The sequence below is a fragment of the Neolamprologus brichardi genome, chromosome 7 (assembly GCF_056152115.1).
Source record: "Neolamprologus brichardi isolate AB-2024 chromosome 7, ASM5615211v1, whole genome shotgun sequence".
Lineage (NCBI taxonomy): Eukaryota > Metazoa > Chordata > Actinopteri > Cichliformes > Cichlidae > Neolamprologus > Neolamprologus brichardi.
Genome location: NC_142110.1, coordinates 36,958,277 through 36,969,892, shown reverse-complemented (window position 1 = coordinate 36,969,892; position 11,616 = coordinate 36,958,277).

The following is an 11,616-nucleotide window of genomic DNA, read 5'->3' as shown; positions in this document are numbered from 1 at the left end:
TAGTGACAAAAAAAGACCCAAAGGCCCACACCGAAAGTATTAAAACCAACATTTTCATGGATAAGGAAGCCTAACAAGGTAACCAAGAGATGAGAAACAAATTGGATGATAACTTATTGTTTTCAGTATATTTTATAGCTGATTTAATTCACGGGTCAAAACCGACCCGCTAACACGAGAGATGATAACAGAAAGCTAACACAAGAGGAGGGATAAGCAGCTCATAGCAGTCACAGCTCTTTATTACGCAGCTTTGCAGGAATTAAAGTGGCTGAAGTGTCAGAGTTTGTGTGAGAAGCTGCTTTATGGACAGCTGTACACACTTCTTTATTATTTCTTCATAAATCAAACACACAGGTTTGTCTGTAGATGATTTAAAGTGTGTCGCTGTGCAGTTAAAGCTGTTTGTGTGACGCCCTTACCTCCTGTGAATGAAACAGCCAATCAGATCCATCAGAGAGAGAGCAGGAAGTGTTGTGTGTTTGTGACAGAACAAGGAAACAGTGATGATGATGAACATAAAGATCCTCTGATGACGTGTTTGTGTTTCCTGTTACAGTAACGCTTGTTCAGCTGTTGCTCTCCTACACTTTCCTATAAATAAAGAAGAAAAAGTCCGTTTAGTTTCATTTCCTAAAGCTCAGAGTTACACTTCACATTCCTGCAGTCACATCAAAAAGCTTCACTTTGGTCCAACATCTACATGTTAACATGAAACACAGAGAGACTCAGAACATCTGGAACATCTGCACTTTGACCCAAACTGTTATAGACAGGATATTTTCTACATATTTCTTATGTTGGACCTGTTTGAACTGTAAACGACCTGTAATCATCTGGAAATGGTGTGAGGCACACTAAGGCCACCTACAGGGCAGCTGGGGAACAGCAGGGATCTGAAATCATATGAGATGTTAGTGAGTGAGAAGAACAAACGGACTTAAGATGGCTCGAAGTGATCAAAGTTGATCTAAAACAGAAGATAAATCCACTGATTCTTTGTAAAGTTCATCTGCTGCTCACATGAATCCATGAAAGATTTATTTCACTGAATGTTTCTTCAAAGCTCATTTCAACCTGTTGAAGTCATGAATGAAAGTGCAGACTGAGAGTGGATCACATGATGTTTAAGGTGTGTCATGTGACATGTTCAGTATTGTCACACATGTCTAGATTGTCCCTGATATCATAACTGCTCAAACACTGATGATTATATTTGAAGAATTATTACTGATGGCAGCAAAGTTTGAATGGAGCTCCCTGTCTGTGCTGGTTTGTCGCCCTCTGGAGGTCAAAGCACAAACTGCATGATGTCACTGTAACCACCACAGTGACAGGAAGTGTTTTTAAATGATGAAATATGTCAGTGATGCTGATAGTGTGTTCATCACAGACGTTCAGGCTTCATGTTGACATGATTCAAAGTGAAAGCAGAGAAACTGGAATGAATCAGGTGTTTTTACCTGGTGTAAATGGCAACACATTAAAGGTCTATAGGCAGTAGAGATGTTTTAAAAATCTTTAAGAACAGTTCAGTAGCAGCGCCTCGCTCGTCACTTCTCACGGTAGATGACTTTAAACTATGGCCCGATGTTAGCTACATCCACATTATTAATGACTTGTATTTTTTGAAGGCGTTGTTGGCGAGGAATTGTGTAATTATAAGAGCACCGAGGAGTATAATTAGCTGCACAGCAACAACATTGATAAAGTACTGCTCAACAAACAAGACGACTTTATTTTTCTTAAAGCAGCTGTAGAGCCGAGCCAGAGCGCTAATCAAGCTAAACACTTAGCATGGCTAATGCTAAGAGAAAGTGGAGTAGTGGAGACAGTCGGCTGTTCCTGTATCGCCGGATTAGGGAGATCATGTAGTCATGCTGCTGTTCTGTGGAGGGTATTTCACTTATCTGGATATCACAATGTATAAATGACTGAAACAGAAACACTGGACTGGTCAAAGGCTGACTGGGGAGTCACGCTACTGCATTCTAGCCAAGTATTACATGGAGCACTGTTTACTGTTTACATGTCAAAGCCACTCGTTAACTTTGTGTGGGCTGTATGCTGCACAATCACAGGTTAAAATAATATTAAAAAATTAAAAGATTGAGGGCAAATTTACAAGACAAGAAAAAAATACAGTTATAAGAAGATGTGACGCAGGGTTGTATGTATATGTATATACACACACACACACACACACACACACACACACACACACACTACTTTGGAAAAAAAAATTAGACTGTGGATGAATGTTGGATGCAGTACGATGAAAAACTAGTTTAGTCCTGCAGATGGCGATCTTGCACCGTGTTCAGAGAGCCGACACTTTGATGATGATGCTCTACTCTACTTACTTTTAGCCTGGGTTGGACTCTATATGAGCAGCTTCACCTCTGGTTTCACTGTTAAACACACTTGTTTGATTTCACTTGTAAAAGTTGAAGAATAAATATTTTATTGCAAAATTATTTGTTGGTACATTATTTGAGGGTCAAATATCTTGTTTGAGTTGAGGAATGAACTGTTAAGGTGGAAAAAATGAATCAGGTTAAAATACTTTAAATCAGTGAGGATGTATAATGTAATTTAAATGTTGATAATGGTTGTAGTGGGCTTGTAATGTAAATGTGTCTGATTAAATGTGACATTAATGGTGACGCTGCATCAACCTGATAAAACAGTTCTATTAGTGGGTCTGTGTGATCAGCATCAGTGGGTTAAGGTGAGGCCTTGACTAGCAGAACGTCATGTTGGTGACAACACATGAGCCAACATCAGACTCCGAGCGCTACGATGCTAAAGATCAGAAGTGTGACATCATCGTTACCTGCCAACAGAAGCCCTCATCTTTATTGGAGGATATTTACACCAGCAACACTGTTTAGTTTGATATGACGGATTAACAACATGCTGTGATATCCAGTTCATCTGTAATAGATACTGGATCTAATGAGTGAGCAGATATTTGATCAGCTTATTTATAACTATACTAGAAACAAACACAACTGTGTTGGTGATTCATGCAAACTTGCATATCAGCCTTTGAAGGTTTTGTAGTATTGAGAACAAAGAGGTTGTGTTAGGGCTGAAAAGCCCGACTTGTTCTCCTCTGCAGGTCATTAAATGCACCACAGAAGTTTGTATTTGCACAGCCTGTATATGTTTGATGGCTTTATTATTCTCTGTTCAAAGACAATAACTGTGGAAAATGTCTCATGTAGTATCAGCTTCATTTAAAATGACTGCAAACATTTAGAGAACATGTGCTGCTGTTTGTCCTACATTTCAACACTGAATGAACCCTGAAAACGTGATGGCAGCTGGCAGATTGGAGTCCACATGAAATATCGGCTGTATGAAGACTGGAAATATAGATGATACAAACATGCAGCCAAACATTTGTGGACATGGATAAACTATCTGATCCACAAAGCAGGAAGTGCCACAGCTAGAAAATGAAAGTGTGTAACAGCTGAAGTCAAATGTAATGCAGAGCTGAATCTGCACTTGGATCATCTGTGAAAGGTCCACATGTAGGGATCACATGAGTCCTGATGTTTGTCAGTGCAGCTTGATAACTCCATCTACTGTGGGCTACATATACTGGGCTGGTAGCTCCATAGTGTTGGAAAGAAACTATTCAATGTGCAAATTTAAAATCATCGTCTCTTCTAACACAGGAGCCATGTTGAGTTCACAGCCGACCACCGGCAGTCTGAAATGGAATGAAGCCCATTGACAGCCAGCAGGTCTGAACAGGAACGCACCCATTTGTATGCGTGGCAATGATGTGGCTGCAGCTGACACAGGATTGGTTCAAACTAAACATCAGATGCATTTCACAGAGTTCACAAATAAACTCACATTTTTATCTTTGAAGATCATCATAAAGTAGAATTGATGGTCCAGTAGAAACAGCAGGAGGTTTGAGCCCTTCTGATGCAGCAGAAACAGGATTTGGAGGAAGATGTTAATAGATTAGAAAGAATTGTACACTGTGGATCAATGCAAGTCTTTCTAGATAGACAGATCTTTAATAATCCCTCAGGTAGGTTCCTCTGGGACAGTCACAGATAGAAACTCCAATTCTGACGTCCTTTGAAAGCCTGACTTTGAATTTTCATCACTCGTCATGTACACAGATGTTAATTCTACATATTCCTAGTACTGAACTCTAAATCAATATGAAGAAAATGCTCCTACTAATCTGCATATATGTTGATATCAAACCCTTTTCCAGCACATGGATAAATCTCTATAAATCTTTCAATCTGATCAGAATGGGCACAGTGTTGTTATTGCAGCTGATGTTTGAAAAGCTAAATGTCCATTTTAAAGTGGTCGTGTGTAGGATTGTGTTTCCTTCCTTTGTGCAGTTCTTACAGTAAACATGTTTGAATGTTTCCTGTTCCCCTGATGCTTCTTCCTGTTGGATAAAGTTGGTTTGGAATAACTTGTTCTTATAGGTTTCAATGAACTTCAAACTGTGATCCACTTACAAAACTGTCTCATTTTATTGCAACGATTCACATTTGCATCCATTCACGGTACATTTGACATCTGAACCCGTTTGTACACATGATGAAAGGACAGATGGTGTTTGTGTGTCCTTCTTAAACTTAGTGTGAATGTTTCATCATGTAGAACTACTTAGAACAAAGTCTTTGGGAACATTTGGAGAACACGTTTAGGAAAGTAACATCCTGGTAGAACATTTTCTTAAAGCAAAGCAGAGCTGCAACATGACTGTGAGGATTCAGAAGAATAAAGTCAGAATACTTTATTATTGTGAAGACTAAAGTGCACCTTAATGCTGCCAATGAATACACATGTTCTTTGTGAAAGCATGTGTGAGCACAGCTGACATGCACTACACTGACCCCACTCGCCCCATTTCTTCATCCACTTCTTGCTCTTGTGCTTGAAATGAGACGCAGACGCAGCAAAAGTCAGAGGCTCTAAAATCCACAAAAAGGGGGCTTGTTAGATCAGGATGTTGGATGTGATCCATAGAAAACATGGATAATACTCCACTTTATTTGAAGACATCTGTAGCACTGCCTCAGTTCTGGATGTTTCCACAGACTCCTCTGTGCACCTAAACAAAAGGTCAAAGGTCAGCAGCACATGTAGTTGGGACAATTCTTAATTTACAAACAACAGTCGCACAAACTCTACAATGATTTTCCTCCAATGACGACTTTTCACTTGCAGAAATGGTCCTGTGTGATTTCTAGGCTGTGATATAAAAACTAGTTCCTAAAGGCAGCGATTCACTCAGTAAACATGTGTTTCCTTCACCAACCTCACACACAGATCCAATAAGATCAGGAAGTGGGCAGTATAGTACAATATGTGTTATTTTGTACTGCACTGCCCAAACTAAAGATCTGCTGAAGTGTTGGAAATGATTCAGATGTTTATTTTGGACGATACAGCAGAAGATCAGACATGAAAGTGGAGATAACACAGAAGACCTGCAGCAAAGGGTCAGAGGTCAGACTGGGCCACTGGATTCAACAATGAGCCAATGATCATCAAGTAGTGACTAAAGCAGAGCCCTGACGTTCTGACATTTATCACACAGTTAGAACAAATGTCTGCTGATGACTTCATCTCATGAAACGACTGATAGATGTCAATTCATTGATCAGCTGAGCTGCTGCTGCTGATCTTCATCGTCTACAGAAACATTCAGCTTGTTTCAATCAGTAAATAACTCCCACTACTCTCAGTTTGAACTGTTCCCACTCAAAATGCTGTGAGAACAATGATCATTGTAGAACTTCACAAACATCACGTGTTGTTTTCCACATGTAAGATCAGCAAACATACAGAAACTTCCTGTTGCCACACACGGCCTCTAAAATCTCTTCCACGGTTTCTGTCTGAAGTCCACTCTCTGTGTCGGATCCACAGGAAACAACAAGATCTTATTAACATGGTTTTCAATGTGTCTCCTTACAAAAAGTCCAACCAATGAACAAATGTGTGTATTTGTGGAGGCCGAACAAAAGCATGACACATTTCTCTGTTTCTATAAACTGGTGTCAAACACAAATATGAAGAGTTTCATTGACAGACTCCAAAATGCCCCCGCAGTGAATCAAAGGGAAATCCTACAGTGTGGCCAGAGAATCTTAATGGCTCCAACATCAACACATCCACAATGTTGGATCCAGTTCTACCTCACAGAGTTACTAAGACACACCCTCTGCCAGCATCACAACAGCTCCACCTGCTTCACCTGCCTCCTCAGCATCTGTACACCTGAAGAGAAAAGAAAGGCTCCAAAAGCTCAAATCTACAAAGGATTCATGAAGTTTCATCCAACAATAACATGTTTGCCTTCCACAGTGTGCTGTTAGACACCACTGTACCTCTGCCATTTCAAAAAGAGCAGCTTGCTAACATTTTGGCTCCAAACACTTTGTGTTTAAGTTCCTAATCTTTGTTTTCTTTGTGAACAACATCTGGAGCTTTTTGACTCATAGAAACATCATTTTGTTCTTTAGATGACAGCAGATTGGGACTGAATAATCAATCACTATCAAACCAATAAAGACAAAAATGCTGGTTTTACAGGAACTTTGTTGGAGAAGCTGTAAAGACATGAAACTGGTGGAGATCCCAAACCAGTTGATAGTGCTGATTATTCCAAATAAAGCTGTTTTCATTTGAGATGAAATGACTTTCTGTCCTGATATATAATAAAGATGTTAGTTGTTTTTGAGCCCCTGTATTAAAAGTAGATCCAGTTTAAAGTCAGCTTGAGTTTGATGTCTTTATGTCAAAGCTGCTCATGATGTTGAGCTGCTGATGGAATAAAAACAGTGAAAAATCTCCTCAATATAAAAACATGTAGTCCAGACTTAAATGTAGCCTATTGTTAGCTGAGGTCCACACACAGTGTTTGACAGTGTAAACTGTGTGAAAGGGCTGCTGGTGGAGCTCACTAGGATGAGCAGGTGACCATGTGCCACGAGGTGGAGAGCAGCTGACCACGCCCCCTTTCTCTCTCCCTCTGCTTTGCTGTCACTTATCTTCACTGCTCTGTCCAATAAAGCTGAAAAAGGCCCCAAATCAAAGAAATCTGCCTGCAGCCTCTGAAATGTCTTCTGTTTCCTTCCCGACGGCTTTTTCACCGTCAGCCCATCAGGCAGTCCAGCAGCATTTAAGATGATGTCATGATGTTGAAGAGACTGCTATGGTGGCCTCCCATGACCCCCAGCCTCATCTACACTGAGATGCAGACATTTGAAAACATTCAGCAGACAACTGAATAATAGTCCAACACAACAGTCTGTGTACAGACACACACTGAGCTTTCATATAGTCAAAGGAGTCAATCAAACACAGCTAGTTGAGTCATTTCTTGTGTGAGTCTAAAGTGAATCTAGTGTTTGAAAGTCCACTTCCTGTATTTGTTGTTGAAGACTTCTTCAGCTTCTTCTCAAGGACATCAGCTGCTTGTTTGGCTGCAGAGGCAGTTAAGAAGCTTCCTGAAAAACACTGAACAGTGAGTTCACTGTGGCATATGACAGATTCAGCTTTCTATGTGCAAATGTGTCTGTGTCAACCTTTCAAATGCTGTTGAATCCAAAACATCAGCGGCTCCTTGGCTGCTCACTTCATGCACTTCTGTCTTTGTGACAGTCCAATGACATCACAGCTGTTTCCACCCCCAGTGTCTCAGGACTGGACACCTTTAAACATGTCGAGGATCAAACAGCCGTCCAGCTAAACATACATGAAACTATCAAAGCTGACAATCATTCCAATAACATCTAATGGTTCATATATATAGACACAGCACTACAAGGAAATGGCTCTCAGCATCTGGCTGTGGTAACAAATGAGTCCCTGTTTGTGTTCAGATTGTGTGCATGTTTTAGACGTGTGTCACATGTAGAAACACAACAATCCCACAATGACACAAAGATGTGTTTGACACAACTGTGCAGCTGTAAGTTGTTTCTAATGATTCATTGAAGCTCTTCTAACATTCTGGAGACGATCAGTACATGAATCTGTTCAACACGACAAGAATTTGACTTCAATGTGAACGTTTGCCATTAAATAACCTTCTTCATCCAGCTGACAGCATCCTTCATCCTATGATATTAACAGTTCCTCCTGTTGATGACAAACCTCTGACATGATCTGCTTGAGGAGCTTTTTCATGTGAAGCTCTCTGAGCTCAGGGCTAAGTTGCTGTGTTTCATCTTTAAGAGCTGCTGCCTCCTCGCCGGACTTGTTCTTCTCTTCTTCTCCTAATGACACCATTTCTGCTTCATATCTTTCGCTGGGCCTAAAACAGATGAAGAGTACATCTACTGCTGTTCACTGTTTGTGTCAATATGGAGAAATATGCAAAGACAAACACAGTACATGCAGAGAAATGTAGACAGGATGTGCAGCCAGTGCAGTAAATGGTCTAAATATCAGCTCTTTAGAAAATGATCCTGATGAACATGAAACTAACATCCAATGAGAAACACAGCTTCCTTGTTTCATGTCCAATAACAATAAATGAAGAGCTAATAAAGAGCTATTCTATTGTAAAATGCTGAGATGATTATTAGACAGAACCCAGCGGCTCACCAAAAGCCTGCATTGAAAATCTATATGAAAGTAATCTATGCCCATATATGGCAAAATCCTTTAACTGTCACTGTGTTTTTCATCTGTGCTCTTGTTGGTTGGACAAGTTTGTAAATGACAAAGAGCTCAGTGGACTTTGCATCCATCAAATCCTGTTAGATGTTTGGATTGTTTTTCACAGCTTTGTGATGAAGGCTAAAGAACAGAGATATGAACTATTGCCAATATGAATCCTGATGGCATGACGTGGGCACAGACCCACCAAAGCAACACTCAGCTCACCTCATTCCAGGCGCTTGTCTGCTGGAGACCATGAGCCTTGTTAGTCACACATTAGCACCGTGGTAGGAAACAGCCTCCATCATTTCATTAGATCTGAATTTGGACTGTTTCCCTCTGGATGAACCAAGTCTGTCAAATCTATTGATCCAACACAAACTATCAAACACATTGGCTCACAGTCAGATTGGCTTTGTATGGATGGTGTAACAGGGGGCTGGGAAAGGATGCTGAAAGCTGAATATAATACAGAACAATAACAGGACATATAATCATGTAGCAAACATGATCTTCAACAGGCACACTTCTATTATTCATGATCACAAACACAAAGAACTTGTGCAGCCCTGATATCAGCCCTAATATATGAGTGTGTTTGCCCAAAGATTGAAACAGCATCAACATGACAGCTGTAAGAAATCTTCTCTCAGCCTTGTTTGGCAGAAGATCCCTGCAACAAAGATTGTAGCTGAAAGATGACGTGTGTAAAGTTTGCTCTTTGGGAGGGTTGAGGCTGTTTTTAGACCTTTGATAGTTTCCAATCCAGTTCTGAAAGACAGAAATAAAAACAACATCATTAAGATCAGATCATGGAGCTGTTTTCTGCCTTGTTTCTATCTGCAGATTACAAGACTTTACTACAATAAAGATGCTAACATGTATCTGTAGGAACAACATCATTGAATCTATAACAACTGGAGCCAAACCAGTGGCCTCTGCTGGGATCACTGGTGAGCCAACACTTCCTTGTTGGATGCAGATTTCAGGGCTTCCTTTTGCTCCTCCGTTATAACTGTTCTCTCTTCTCAACAAATGATGACACAAAGGAATCAGCAGTGACAAAGATGATGCTGAAGAGAAGCACACATTTCACACATATAACAGACCAGTCCAGTTACACACACCTCTGCTTGACATTAGGCCTCAAACAAAGACACAAAACACTAACTTGACTCTAAATAGAAGAAACGAGCAGCTTTTTCTGTTGTGTGCTTATTTATATTTGACACACATGCTTCTCTTTGTGCAAACACACATTGCACTATAAGGGTAACCTAGCACACAATGATTGGACAGCACAGTGATGATGCTGGGAGATCCTATACGAAGCAACACAGAAACACTGAGAACAAAACTTTAAACATTGATTATATTGAGATAAGCAGCCGACCCAGTCTAGATAAAGGCGAGCAGCTGGGACCGCTGCTGCACCAAAAACAGGTTTCAGTGTTTCCATGTGTGTGTGTGAGATGTCTTTACTTATACTGGTCAATAGACTTTAGTCAACACATTATTGAAAGGTGTTACACATGAAATAAAAACAGTGTTTCATCTTTATTCCTCTGAAGCAGCTGCATTATAACCAATATGCTCCTTTGTGGCCATTTAAAACAGCCTTAAATAACTGTTGTTATATTTGTTGCAGTTTCTGCTCCTCTTGGACAGACGACTCTTGAAAAGACATTTTTGAATTTCAACTTTTAACTGGATAAATATCGGATATATAAACGTCTGCAACAAACTGATTCCAGCTTCTACCTCATGATAGGAATGTTTTTGTGGCTCAAGATGACCTGATATCTTTCATGATGGAGACATTTGACACATGTTTCACATATTATAGACCAACAAGTTATTCATAGCAGTTTAAATACGGGGAGTCACTTTTGGGCCCAGCAGATAAAACAGAGCCAATATTTCCTTCTTTATTTAAGTGACGTGTGTCACAGATGTGACCTAGTAAAGTGTAGCTGAACATTAGTAACGTTATTAACACTCTCAGCTCGTCCTTGTTCCAGACCTGAAGATCCTCTTCTTTCATTCAGCAGCAGCTTCAGGTCTCTGATGGTCCAGGGCTTGTTGTTGGGAAACAGCCCTGCTGGGATGATGGTGTCCTCACAGAAACAGTCAGTGATGCTGTTGATCTCCATCACAGAGCACGTCCCAGTCTGCAGTCTCAGTCCTGCAGGGCCTCGCTGGCTTCCTGACTCCACCCAGTCAACAACAGGAAGTGTTTGAACTGCAGGAACAAACTGAGGCTGTGGTCAAACAGGAGTTTTTATCTCCTCGCTCTGACTCTCACTGCGGCCCCGCTGCTGTGTCAACATGTGTTTGTGCTAAACAATGATGGAAAGTGTCATAAATATATATAATATATATAAAATAAATAAAAATACTCCTCCGTGAATCGCAACCTTATCGTGGTGGAGGGGTTTGTGTGTCCCAGGGATCCCAGGGGTTATGTTGTCTGGGGGCTTTTGCCCCCTGGTAGGGTCTCCCATGGCAAATTGGTCCTGGGTGAGGGACCAGACAAAGAGCGATTCAGAAGACCCCAATGAAAAAAACATCGAGGGAACAGTTTACCCTGCCCAGGATATGGTTACCGGGGCCCCGCCCTGGAGCCAGGCCCGGGGAGGGTGCCCGAGGGCGAGCGTCTGGTGGCCGGGCCTTAGTCCATGGGGCCCGGCCGGGCACAGCCCGAAGAGGCGACATGGGCCCATCCTCCCGCAGGCCCACCACCCGCAGGAGGCGCCATAGGGGTCGGGTGCATTGTGTGTCGGGTGGCGGCCAGGAGCGGAGGCCCTGGCGGACTGACCCCCGGCTGCCAAGACTGGCAATAGGGACATGGAATGTCACCTCTCTGGTGGGGAAGGAGCCTGAGTTAGTGCGTGAGGTTGAGAGGTACCGGCTAGATATAGTCGGGCTCACCTCTACGCACGGCTT